This window comes from Caretta caretta, chromosome 10 (genome assembly GCF_965140235.1).
Source record: "Caretta caretta isolate rCarCar2 chromosome 10, rCarCar1.hap1, whole genome shotgun sequence".
Classification (NCBI taxonomy): Eukaryota; Metazoa; Chordata; order Testudines; family Cheloniidae; genus Caretta; species Caretta caretta.
In genome coordinates, this window is record NC_134215.1 from 78,689,216 (window position 1) to 78,703,609 (window position 14,394).

Here is a 14,394-nt window from a genome sequence, read left to right on the forward strand (position 1 = left end):
CTCCTGGATAGGGAGGCACTATCTAATCCCTCTATCTTGGTCATTTAACTTACTCCATCCAGTTGTCCCCAATGACACCACCACTGCAGCAGCTGAGTAGTAGTGGGTGAGTGGAAATTGCTGGCTGGTTCTGTTGACCTGCTGTTAGAGGGGATCTGAACTGATCTTTCCCCCCTTAAAACTTTCTGCTGGTTCAGTTCCGTCCGTGGTAGGAACAATGGGAGTAGGCAAGGCGTCAACGTGTTGACCATTGTGTCACCTAACTCTGCTAAATGCAATTACGGACGATGTGATGGTTAAAAATGCCCGCAGCTGCTGGGGCCTTGGCTACAGTGAACATCATTCTGAGCCTGTGTACAGGCAAATGTGGTATCCTCCCCTCCAAGGGAAGTATTTCATAACACAGAGGTGGGCAAACTACAGCCCACAGGCCACATCTGGCCCACGGGACCATCCTGCCCGGCCCTTGAGCTCCCTGCCAGGCAGGCTAGCCCCTGGCCCCTCTCCCACGGTCCCCTCTCCCTGCAGCCACACCACTGAGCGGGCAGCGCTCTGGGCAGTGGGGCTGCGCGCCCCCACAGGGCAGCGTGGCTGGCTCTGGCTGGGTGGCACGGCTGCCAGACATGCCACTCTGAGCGGCATGGTAAGGGGGCCAGGGCGAGGGGTGCTGGGGGGCAGTCATGGGACAGGGAGCAGGGGGTGGTTGGATGGGGCGGAGGTTGTGGGGGGGCCATCAGAGGATGGGGAACGGGGGGGTTGGAAAGGCGTGGGAGTCCCGGGGGGCCTGTCAGGGGGTGGAGGTGTGGATATGGGTCGGGGAAGTCAGGGGACAGGGAGCAGAGGGGGTTGGATAGGGGCAGGGGATCCCGAGAGGGGGCAGTCGGGGGACAAGGAGCAGGGGGGGCTGGATGGATAGGGAATTCAGAGGGGGCAGTCAGGGGGTGGGAAGTTGGAGGGGGGCGGATAGGGGGCGGGGCCAGGCTGTTTGGGGAGGCACAGTCTTCCCTACCCGGCCCTCCCTGCAGTTTTCAACCCTAATGTGGCCCTCGGGCCAAAAAGTTTGCCCACCCCTGTCATAAGACCACCACAGGCGTAGAGAGCCAAGAACGATGCTAGTGGTATTGTTATCTCCAGAACATGACTACGGCGTGAAAAGTCTCAGAGCTGCTCCCCTTCGACTGGGCCCAGTGCTATCGTGAACTGGCACTCCTGCCCTTTGGCAGCGCATCATATTGTCCGTGCAGAGCACAGACAGCCAAGCAGAGGAGTGCTGCACCCATGGGCTGGGGGCTGCATGAGCAGCACTCACAGACTGCAGGCAGTAGCTGGGCTGATCTCGTAAGCTATAAAGTGTTTGGTTGGATGTGGGAACTCCAGAAGAAGCCCCGGACCACAAGTGCCAACTCCATGGGTGCTCCAGGGCTCAAGCACCCACCGAAAAGAATAGGGGGTGCTCAGCACCCGCAGGGCCACATAAATCTTTTGTGGGCCCCATCCCCTGCTCGGCCTCTTCCCCACCTGCCGCTCCATCTCAAGACCCCATTCAGCCTCTTCCCTCCAAGGCCCCACCCCCACCCCGCCCTGTGGCCCCACCCATGCTCCGTCCGAGGCCTCAATCCCACCCAGCCTCTTCCCCCAAGGCCCGCCCCACCACTCGCACAGGGAGGGAGCGGGCGGAGAGGAACACCCACCAGCAAAACCAAAAGTCAGCACCTGTGCCCCAGAAGCTGCAAGACTCAGGGCTGGTGATACTGTTCCTTCTAATTCAGTATTGAGCCAATGGTAATGCGTGGGGGACCTGCTGCAGGAGACACCCATCTTTTGAATGAGCTAGAAATCCAAGACTCTAGCCATTTTTTGTTTTTGTAAAGCCTATGGGATTTTTCATAACAGGAGAAGTATTCTAGTTCCTGGGTCCTGGACACATCCCAGGGTGGATATTTACATTATGCCTAACTGTACTTTCAACGGGAGAAATTATCCTTCACTTCTTCCTAAAACTGTCGTGGAGTGTTACTCGAATGCATTGACTGCCACATTCCACTCCAGCGGTTGGCGAGGTATCACTATACAGCACACTAAGGAGCTTCCAAATTCAGAATTCCATTGCTCTGGGATTCCCGGAGGAAAAGTCCTCAAGACACTGCACTAAACCTGCAGCATCTCACAGGTAAGAAGCAGATCTTGACCTCATCCATATTCACGGAGGATTTATTACGGCAAACAAGTTTGCTGGGTCTTCCATAATCGAAGAGCAAATACACTCTCCAGACTAACAGATGCCACGGAAAGTCTGATGTAATAAAAATGAAAATAGGTATTGAATGAAATTTTCTTTACTCCATGAAAAACTAAATTGAAACCATTAATGGCCAATCCTTTTTTGTTCAGTAGAGCATTAGTGCTAAGCAAGAGATTGACCTAGATCTGATGTAGAAAAAGAAAACATTAACTCGGGATGTCAAAGCAAATCCCATGCCTGTTAGAATCATTAAAACGCAAACATTATTATCAACTGCAGGCACAGGGGGAAAAGAACTCTGAAGGTTCAATACAAAGCATGGTGTTTGGAGAGCGGGAAGCCCTGCTACTTTTGTAATCAAGTTGCTTTTCCACTTTTTAAATTACTCCAGAAAACAACACACCCAAGTTGCTTGCGATACAATGCAGTGATCCAACGCAGCCTTAAGAACACGTCCTGTAAGGTGCTAAGCACCCTCAAAAGCCATGGAAGTTCAACCGTGTGCAAAATGACACGCGAAAAGGGCAGTCACTTGGATAGTAGTGCTCCATGTTTCTGCCCACTAACTCCTCAGACCCTCTAGAAATTGCAAATCACAGGTGAAAATGAGAGTGTAAAAGGAGGAAGAGTCGTGATACTTAGTTTTTATATGCAGCTTTTCATCCAAAGCCCTCAAAGTCCTTTATAAAGGAGTGTGTGTACCACTAACCCCATTTTACAGATGAGAAGACTAAGGCACAGGGGAAAGTGATTTGCCCCAAGTCACAAAGCAAAGCAGTGGCAGAACTGGTTCCCTTAAAGAGTGGTTCTTCCCTGAAAGGTAATGTTGTAAAAATGTCACTGTGTGAGGGGAATGGCCTTTATCATGTGTCTCTGATCTTCTCATTGATGCTAGTTTACTACTAAAAAGGCCTTTTCCCTAACAGCTCGTCCCCACAAACCCAGCCTGAGCCCTGAGAGCCAAGCTGTGTTATTTCCATCTTGTACATCATCACCAGTAACAGAAGCTCTGCTGGCCAAAGCAGGCCCTCACAGACACCAATACAACCCACTGCCTTCTGATTACCCCTCTCTAAAGGCTAATGGGATTGCCCAGGCATAGCTGTGGCAGCAGAACCTGTATAACTGGGGATGACATGTAAGAGAGAGAGACCCCTAAGTCTTGGGTAAGTCCATGAGAACAGCAGTTGGAACAAACATCTTTTTATCTGCACGCTGAGCAAATCTTGGAAATGCCTGAGACACAATGAACATGGTGAGAATCACATTTCTGGGTGGAAGCATATTTTAATCACCTTCCATTCTGCTTCCCATATATAAGGGCATAGGGAAGCCTCCGTAATACTAAGGCAGCAGAAAGATCAGAGCCTGATCACTGGCCGCCCTTGAAGGAATCCAGCCAACAGAAGTCAAAGAGACCTTTTCCATGGAGTAATTAAACAGTGTGCCAATTAAGTGTGTATCTGAAGTGTTACAACCTCATGCTGAAAGGCACAAGAGAAACAATCTTTGGGGTCCATTAGGCTCATTAAATGCTGGCAGTCCGCACCACCCCTCACCCATCTCCAAACTCCACCCAATAGCCAAGTTCCCATAGCAAACACAAGAATTATGTCCCTCTTCATTCTCTGACGCTTTAAGAGACCTGGCACCATTAACCTAGCAAACTAGCTGAATATTTTCAAAGGAGCTAGCAGGTTAAGTCTTAATAAATACGGAGTCTGCCTTATCTGCAAAGAGAAATTCTTATCTTGGACAAGGTCATTTTATTTGCTACCCTTCACACTCTGGGAACTGAGAATCGGCCTGTCTGAAAGGAGCCCGGATATTAAAAGGGGTTGTGGAGAGAGAATAAGCAAATTCCATTGGGTTTCTCCTCTCCTCTCAATGACGCCTGCTTTCAGAACAGAACGGTTTTACGAGTCTTTAAGAAAAGACACTGTATCTTCTTTTTACATTCTTTTTAAAAAGATGCATAAAAAAAAAAAAAACACCTCACACAAGAGCCCAGTGGCTATTCACAGCTGCACAGCAACCTCACCCTGACTGGAAGCTCACTCTCCGTGTCTAATGATGCTATTGTGTGAGGCCGTGGCTGAACGGCTACGGAGCCCTGTTTTGAATGCATGCGGCTTTGTGCATAGTGAAGCGTGAACAACAGCGCCGCCCATTTATCTATTTAATTCTCCAGGAGTATCAGAAGTGGGGGCCGTCACTCACAGCTGAGGGAAATGAAAAATCACCTCTCTCCCAGCTTTAAAGAGGGAGGGACCTATTAGAGAGCAGCCGTGCCTCACTCGCCACAGAAGAAAATCCCCTTCAGCTCTTCCCTCTAATAAGAGGGTTTAAAATCCCAAATCTCCATTGTGCACATTGGGTCTCAGATCTGAAAACCAAATGGGCCGTGAGACTCAACAGCGTTAGAATGGAGGAAGACATTTTGGATGAACGCAATGCAAACAAGCAGCCACCAGAAGATAGGGGAAAAAAACGTTTTTGCTATGTACCGCACTTCCCAACCATAGTGGGGGTTTCTGAAAGGGCATGGGACTCCATCCTACACTCACATTAGCCATCTTCATTCCTCAGAGCAGTCCCGTTGAGTTCAAGAGGACTAATCGAGTAAAACACACACAGGATCAGGCCCAAAGCTTGTAACTTGCTATGCGGATTTTCAACAGTTCTGTGTCTATTGCCCACACCTTGAACTAAATACAGACTCCAATTAGCCACACGTTTTCTGCTGTCATCCAAACCATTTTTCAGCTCCACAGTGGAACAAATGGAACTACTCCCAGAGCAAGGCAGTAGGAGGAGGAATGGCAGAATCAGGCTCTCTGGAGGGTTTTTTTGTGTTGCCAAAGTCTCCCAGAGCACAAGATTTCTCCCTCTCATTTCTTCGCTCTCCCGCCACTTTAAAAATCATCAGAACTGATTCTTTCTGACCAAAGTTGGGTGAGATGATTTCATCCAAATAGGGTTCCAAATAAAAGTCAGATCAAAAGCAGTTCTCAGGCCAACACGCCAAGTTTCCACCTGGAGCAGGCTGGGGATTTTTATTCCATTAATTTATTTATTTATTCTTGCTGCTCAGTTCTAAACCGCCTGAAGATAGGAGCTGCTGATTGAGTTTGAATAGCGCTGGTGCGCTGCATCGCATTCTAATAACCCATCTCGTGACGGAGCAGCTGTCTACGGGAGAAAATAAGCAGCAGATACTAAAAAAAACCCCAGCATCCCATACTCACAGCAAGATGAAATCACTTCATTTGTGTCAAGCGTTATTGGCTTTTTACATTTCAATTTACATGGCCATGTGCCAAAAAACAGGCAATCTGCACGCTTCCCCCTTTCAGTCCAGACTGGTTGGAAGGTAGGGGCTGCATTGGGGTGGGGGAGGAGGGACATATAGTGGGGGAGGCCTTGGAAATTTTAGGGACTTCAGCTAGAATTCTTCTAAGGGCTCCAGGGAAACACACATTAGCACAAGGCTCTTCCACTTTCCCAGGGGGTGTGCACCACACTCGCCCTGCGCAGACCCAGTGTCGGAGGCTGTTACACAGGGGAGGAGCCATAGTCATGGTCTTACCCTCTGGCTAGCACATTGCCTACCTGGGTTGTGGCTTGTCCCTGCACAAGCTGGGGGGAGAAAGGTTTTCCATCTTCATTCAGCTGACCCAGTGCTCTCTGAGTTGTTGAGCAGACAGCCCAGCATCAGGCAGATCAGGAGACAAGAACAATGCCAGACTTTTCTGCCTCCTGGCCTGGGATCATCACAACTGATAGTTAAAGCTAAGCTAAGCTGGCTCCAAAGCGGGACATGGTGCTCTCACAGGGAGTGAGAGCACCTGAAAGGTCCTCGCAGGGCACCCTTGGGGGGCCCTGTTCTGCGCTAGGTGGGTTTTTCCCATGCAGGGCACAGGACACTCAACTTGATGTTTCCTACTTGTCCTTCCTTGCGGGGTGCAGAGTTCCCCTCCCAACACAGAACAGCCAGATGGTGGAACACCCACAGATCCAGCTTCAGTGGAGCTCCTGTTCTCTGGCCTGGCTCCCATGCTGCCCCGGGGCTCTCCAATCCTGAGAAGAGACATTAGTCAGTGTCTCAATGGAAAATCCAGGGGGTATTGAGGAGCGTAACAGGCCTGATCCTGTAGGTCTCCAGCAGAGGAATCTGCCATAGAACTGGCATCCCCGCAATGGCATCAGACAACTTTGGTTGCTCTTTCCAAGGGATACAATATTGCCTAGTGTCTGGACTGTAAAGCACACAACATCTTTTGTTTTAAAAAATGGTCCTGAAAACTTCGATAATGCCCTGCCCTGCAGACCGATGCTCCCTGGCTTACAGGCACTTGGCATTATTCAGTGGCATTCCCCCGGAGGACAGGTGGGATTTAAAAGATCTAAGACAGCAGGTAGGTCTTTTATAAATCCAGGTTTTAAAAGCTGTGATGTGGGATCCAATCTCAGATCTTCACATAGACAAAAACGCCAAACCAGACAAAGCACAATTCAGCCACGTAAAGCTGCGTTGTCAGGTCAAAGAAAAGCGAGTCCCCTCTGGACCAGACTCTGATGGGAACGTTTCCTGAGTAAGGCAGGTAGGATTGGGCCACGGGACTAAACATTCCTCTCTCCCCCTTTCCTGCTTTCATTTTCCTGGGAAAACTGGCAATCCTGCTGCTCTCCTAAGGCCAGACTAAGATCTACAGCCTGGTAACATCTTCTTAAGGCACAGAAATTAGTTACTGTTCGTTTTGTTGCTTCACCAAAAGGGTGGAAAGATGCCGAACCATAAGGGGGATAATTTCTGTGCATAGGTGCTAAATATCCCCAATAGGTAGTGTGATACAGCATGGCCAGAGGGCAGCAGCAGCAGAGTGTTAGAAGGGAGCCTTATTCCCTGGAGAGGGAAGAAAGTTTGCTATAGATTAATTAAAGCACCTGAAGCCAGTTAGAGCAACTGAAGCCAGTCACCTGATAAAACCCCCCTGCTTCAATCAGACAAGGGAAGGAGTTGAAGCAGAGTGGATTGGTGTTGGAGCAGAGAGCAGTTTGGAGGAGTTGAAGCAGAGTGGATTGGTGTTGGAGCAGAGAGCAGTTTGGAGGGAAGCAGAGGAGAGTTTGGAGAAGTGCTGCAGTGGGCTAAGAAGACCAAGACCCTAGGTAAAGGGACACCTGGTTTGTGCAGAGGGAGGGCAGGAAGCCCCCTAAGCTGAAGGGCAGGAGAGGGAAGTAGCCCAGGGGAAGGAACCACTGGTTCAAGCGGTTTACCGCTATCCCTAGGACCCCGACCCAGAGTAGAGGGCGGGCCCGGGTCCCTCCCTCTCCACTCCCCTCCTCTAGAACACTAGTTGGGCAGTTAATACCCAAGCTCAGGGGCAAGAAACGGTGCCCTGAACCCTCCCCAAGAAGAGAAAGCACGAGACCCATCAAAGTAGTGCCGGCAATTTATCACAGTAGGTACTCACTAACATGACTCTGCCACACACATGTTGCAAAGGAAGGATGTGCAATAAAACCACAGAGTCCCAGCAAGGTCCATCCAAGCCAGATGGTGGATGGTCCCAAGCAGGTGAATGAGGCGAAAGGCAGATGGTGCAAGAGGGCAACCAAAATGGTAGCGGGGAATGCCAGTCCTGTGCTGGTGTGTTGCGCCCACCAACGCAAGCCAGCCCAGAAGGTCGTGACTAGGAGTGAAGATGACACCCTGGCTTCCCCAACCCCTGCATGGGCCAGTGGAGCAGAGCTGACACCGGGAGGGGAAGCACCTAGTGGTGGGACCCCCTCACCAGCACGCATTCCATGGGAGTCCCTGGAGGAACTGGGGCTGAGGCAACTAGAAGGCCTTCACGTCCTCCTGCTGCGGCTCAGTTCCGCCTTACGCTGCTTGGTCCTCCATGGGCTTAAAGGCACTGTGTGGCCCTGTAAAGGGACTGCTCTCCTTCCAACCAGCTTCAAGGCACTACCATGGAGCTGTCTAGGGCGGAATTTAGCTCAGTGTATTGAGTCATGAAAGTGACTTACAGGTACATGCATCATCTCCTACAGCTCAACAATTCAGATGTTGATGGGCTTCTTTTCAATACACACGTGCATGCTCTGTCTCTCTCTCACAAACACACATATCCAAGCCATTCTGACAGTCTTAAAGAATATCAAGTAGATTTATGGCATTGATTATAGTTCACTTATTGGAAAATAACTACCACACCATTAATTTTTGATGCAGGAACACTCTCCTGTGAATCTGAGATCTTCGCTGGGACAGAAACGATCTGTGAGCCATGCATGGAAAGGGACAGCGATTGAACATCAGAAGGGGCTGGTTCACACCGAAATACACCCTACAACTGTTAAAGGCCAGAAAGCAATAATCCCATGATTCCCCTCAGATACTCGTTTCTTGTGATCTTACGGATGCTTTTTCCCTGTAAATTCAACCCAACTTCTAGGCAGAGAATTAATAAAAAAGTGAGAAGGCTGCCAGAAATAATCCCTAGCTCTGACACGGAGTTTTTCCAGCCAGAGATCTCCAAGCACTTTAAAAGCGAAGTCAGTATCATAAGCCCCATTTTACAGATAAGGGAAACTGGGCAGAGAGAGAGAAGTGACTCACTCAAGGTCACCCAGGCTAAAGGCAAAGCTGGGAATAGAATTTGCATCCCCCGAGTCACAGTCCATGGCTCTATCCTCTAGGTCATGCTGCTTTGCATGTTTTAACTAGCTTCTAAAGATACATGGTACCAATTAATGGAGCACTGGGTAACTCTTTTGGCCACTCCCATCCTTTTTATAGCACCAGCGTGTAGCATGCAGCAGCTTTCTGGCCAGTCACCTGCTAGGCAGAGCTGCAAAACAGAGGACAGTGGAACTTTAGTTTTCCGGCGCACTCTTCCATGCAACACATGTTCCCGTGAAATCTACTCACAAGCCACCCTTTTAGCACTCTCCTACTGGTTAAGGGGAGAGCAGAGGTTTCTGTCAGAAAGGCGGCATCGCGGGGAGAGGCCTTTATCAGCACGCTGGCTTGCAGTCATTTTTCAGGAAGAAATGATTCTCTGACTCGGAGACAGCTTTTAGTGTATCCTGAGGCAACCATTTGTGAAACAAAAGCCGGGCTCCCCCTGCCCTGCCGCTGCGGGGGAAAAGGGAGTATTAAATGTCATAAACAACTCTTAATTTGCCTGGGAGGGCTGCACATGTGGCTTACGGAGTTCACTCGGAGGTTATTTGTCATCATTACAAAGCGACGGCCCTGGCTAGGTGGCGCTGGTTCGCGGGGGGACACTCCAGCAGTCCTGCAGAGAGCCATTCCGGAGGCGCGAGTTTGAAGGAGGCTATCACAGTGGAAGCAACGCCCATGCCGGGCGGTTGTGCTTGGCAAAAGGACTCCCCCCGATACCGAAGGATTAAGCCTGGGACTTGTGGACGACAGAGCCAGAGCTGGCTTTTATCTCCCATGGACTCTGGAGACGTGAACAGTGAACCACAACACTCGTCACACCGGCAGCGCAGCCTCGTGGCAGCAAGGAACCTCTGCTCCCTGCCGCTGCAGCTCGTTGTTGTACCAAGCGGCTCCTTCTAGCCTTCCCCATCCCCACGGTCAGTTCATTTGAAGGCACGCCCCCGCAGGACCCAATCCTGAGAGGTGTTGAGCACCACAAGGCAGTGGGCAAGATCCTGAGGCCCTTACTCAGGCAAACTATCGTCGCCCTCAATAGCAGCAGGGATGAAGGACCACAGGAGGTGTCCCCAAGGGAATTTCAGGCACTCAGCAGCTTCTCAGGATCAGGCCCAGATATTGTTCCCTACCTGATACTTTAGTGCATGGGCGGGTGGGCTGCTTCCTGTGATGTGCTACCACATCTAGAACAGACAGGCTCTATTTTACTATGGTGATGATTTACAGGTCTAGTCACACAATTTAAATCCATCATGTGTCTGATGACATTGCATCTCCCTGGAGCAGAGCGTGTCGCCAAGCTCTGAAAGACTGCAATTTGGTTTGAACCAGACACCTACCCTGACGGGAGAACATCGCTCCAATGTGCAGCACCTGACCTCATGCTGCAGGTGCAGACAGAGATCGTGAATCATCACATTCAAGTAATTCCGACAGATCCCGGTGATAATGAAAAAACAAAGAAGAAGAAGTCTGATAAACCTCCAGAAATTGGTTTCAGAGTAACAGCCGTGTTAGTCTGTATTCGCAAAAAAAAAAAGGAGTACTTGTGGCACCTTAGAGACTAACCAATTTATTTGAGCATAAGCTTTCGTGAGATTATGCTCAAATAAATTGGTTAGTCTCTAAGGTGCCACAAGTACTCCTTTTCTTTCTCCAGAAATTGGTGGATCGTAAGGTGCAAACCAAACAATCCAGCATGTTGCCAGCAGACCGTTCTCCTTATTTAGATTTTTTCCCTATCCCTGACACATGCAATTAAAACAAATTACTGAGTTACTGTTTTGATTTGTTGTTCAATAAAGATGATATCACCTCCACCGTCAAATGCTGACTGATGGTATCATGGGAAGTATTCTAACATCCATTTTCTTCACTTAGCCACCACCTGTTGGGTCCAATCTATCCTGATATCGAAGCTGTAGGACCAGTAAGATTGTATGTTGACCATTTCCAGGTGGGGTGAACTATCTTAGCACCAACCAGCACTAACGAAAGAACACAGAGCTCCATCCTGCCCCCACTGAAGTCAATGGGCACACTTGCAGAGATTTCAGCGGGAGCTGGCTCACCGTATGTTGCAGGAAGCGTAACGATTTTCCTTTTGAATACAATTTGATGCATTTGTTTGCCTTTTTGTTTGGAAGATTTGGACTATGTGCCTGTTTAGTTTTGGCCTCTGGGAAGGTGACATGCAATTACAGAATTCTGAAGGGAAGCAAATGAAAGGAAAGGCAAAGGAAAAGGAAGCCATTCATTAGCAATGCCCACTGAAATGCCATCAGGCCCACTTTGAGAGGAGGGAACTCTCCTGATTTACAATGGCTAATGAATTTTAAATGAGATGCATTTTTTAATTTTTGTTGTTGTCGATACCCGTTTCTCCGCTAGCAATCATTTCAATAATAGCTTGAAATTTTCTGTTTTCAACAGCTCTCTTGTAATTAGCTTACTAATGTATTTCACTGTGCCTTTGTTATTTTCAGAGAATTACTTCATTCCCAGCTATCAGAGATAGTGCACTTTAGTCTATACGGAGGCTGGCCTTTGTTCCCTTGTGGTTATTCACATGAGGGAAGATGGCTCAGTGAATGACAAGCCATTCTATCACAGCACATTCTACATTTAATATCTTTATACTGGCTCATTAATTACCTCAGAAAACTCCTTTCCGAATGGAACCTGTGATTTATAGAACACTGGGGCAGCATGCCATTTTTATCAGGGCTACCGCATCAATGCAGTTAATTCACTCTCTCATTTCCCTTTCTATTACAATACCTGACAATCGCAGCCCAAGTCTTTACTCGGTGGGAGTTTCGCCTGAGTAAGGACTAACGAATTCAAGATCTGGCTTAGAACTAATAAAGTTGGAGCCCAATCCAGTAACCCTGACTCATGCAAGCAGTTTCATTGAAGTCACTGGTGCAACACTATCCTCAGTCGTGAAGGAATGTTCACACAAATAAGGGCTTCCAAGGTCAGGCCCTTTATCTTTTCATTAAACTGTCGATCCAAGATATGGCAGCACATACAGCTGAGTGAGGCTCTCAAGAGACCCTGGCAAGAACCAGGCACAAGGATACATTTTCAGGACTTACTTACATGGGTATCAGTGAGACACAACATCACTGGGAAATATTTACTCTCTCGTACCTCGAGACCGTCCCTTTGCATTGTCCAGGTTGGAGAACAGAGGTTGCAGGGTAGATAAAAGACTCCCAGCTGCAATACTCAATGTCTCCATGACATGCATTTTCTGCTATGCTATAGAATTACAGGCCTTGCAATGATATCACAGAGAGGGGAAAGAACAAGAGGCAGCTGTGCCATGCTTGGGAAAACCTCATTAATGCATGTAATCCAGTTAGAGGTCAGAAGAAGGGAGAATTCCCATCTTTCCAAAGGAAACAGCTTCACCTCCAAGACTTGATTCCAGGGGCCTCTGGACAATCTAAGTGGTGGCCTACTTGTCCTGTCCTGAGAAGAATACATTTTGGCCCACAGATAAGTCTATGGTGTACACATTGAATGTCTTGTCACTCCTTCCTTTCCTGTAGGGTCACTGGTGAGAGAGGCCAGTCCATTACTCCGTTTGCTCTTTCATGTCAGTCTAAACTTTGTCCTTCAGCAACACAACCAGTTCCAAATATCTGGCCAAGGAGACTTTGAATGCCACACCATCTTTCTCTCGCTGTGCTAATGCGGTTTTGCTTTTCTGACCCACTCTTTCAAAATCCTTGGGCTGCTGGACTTTTAGAAACAGGTGAGACATTTGCTTACTTCTCTGTTTCATAGATTCGAACAAAGAGGAGCCAGGCCAACAAACCATTGGATAGGGATCCAGTAGTGAAGCATTTCTATGATGAAAAGAACTGGGAAGGGACCTGGTGAGGATAATTCTACACTGGGAGCCAGAAGAGATCAAGCAATTTCTACTGACTCTGTTCAGACCAGGTTCTTATGCCAGGCCCGTTACATGGTATCCAAGTACCTGTCTCTTTCAAACTCAGCTAGAGAGAAACTCCAGGTTTCCATTGGTAACGTCTGGCTGGGATTGCTACATGATCTGCCACTCCCTCTTTCTACAGCTTGCAGATGTCTTGATTGTCTTGGGATTTGCAGTTGCTCATCAGATTCTCAGCACCTCTTTAGTTGCCCCGTGATTTTAGTTGTAGCTTTTGTTATTAAATAATGAAAGAAAGGTGACAATCATTTATACTTTAGCATAAAGACATAAGACATTTATACTTTAGCAAAAGACATTAATATAAATAAATATTAATATATCTGTGCCATACTCACATCACACCAGCCATCTGGATCTCCTCACACAACCCGTGAGGTATGGAAGTATTATGTCCATTGCACACAAGGGGAAAGTGAGGCAGAGAAACTAAAGAACTTGACCACGGTCACAGAGCAAGTCAGTGGCAGAATGGGGATAAGAACTCACTGGTCTAACACTCCTTGTTTGAACACCTCTCACATGTCCATTCTGGGTCTGATTCTACCAGATGCCAAGCACTCTCAACTCCTAGGTGCTCACAGCACCTGGAGTGATCTGCACCACCATGTGCTGAGGCTAATTAACTCAGATCTGAGGTGAAAATATCATGTTAGGGAAGGGAAGGCTGGGATGAACCACTGCGACACTGAATAAGCGCAGCAACTCCCCACCCCCAACCCCCCCAGGTTTCATTTTTCCCCTAGACACAGTGAAGCCCTTAGCTGTCATTTCTTCCACGAGGCTACGTTACACACACACACATTCTCCTTCACTCCTCTGGCACTAGAAACGGCTTCCTATTTTGCTGGCACAGATCCAGGGGAATTCAAGTTGAGTTACGGCCATTCTTCAGAACACAGGCCAAACTCCACAGAAGTGGGACACATGACACATACGTAGGCCTCACACTTTATTCTGTTTCTTCGCAGAGAGAAGCCCTGTTGGCTGAAAATAGCTTATCTGTGGAAGTTCCCCTTTCCGCTTATTCTGCTGCTGCTGGCTGCTAGCCAAGCTCTTGCCGCCTCAAAGAGAAAGTTCACTGCTCAAGCATATCATCTCTGCTGTGCAGTCTGTGTGGTTTGATGTTTTCCTGGATTTCTCCCTGTAAAGCACCAGGAGAGGTGGATTGGGTTTCTGCGGCGGTGTCTTCTGGTGTTAACCCCTTCCTTGCCCTTCTGCTAGCATTGCTGGATTAGGGGTTTGGCCAGTGAACACAGGCATCTCACCATCCACTCCCTCACCAAACTCCTTGGTAAGTAACCATTCGACAACGTAGGGCTGATGCTCGTTAAAGCCCCGAGGCAGTGACTTCCATTTCACCATAGGTCTCTGTTGCACCTAACAGAAGCTGCTTGTACTCGCTTTCAAGGCCCTTCACGGTAATCTCCACCCCACCTGTCGCCTCTCATTCACTATCGAGCTGTTGAGGCTGGCCTCCGCTCAGCCCTGATGCCA

The 14,394-nt window shown here is 48.6% G+C and overlaps 1 protein-coding gene across 1 annotated transcript in view; it reads right to left on the reverse strand.

Annotated features, from left to right (window-relative positions):
- Positions 1-14,394, reverse strand: part of IGDCC3 (immunoglobulin superfamily DCC subclass member 3) — a 184,731-nt gene that overhangs the window by 89,291 nt on the left and 81,046 nt on the right. The gene's annotated exons all lie outside the window — the stretch shown is intronic.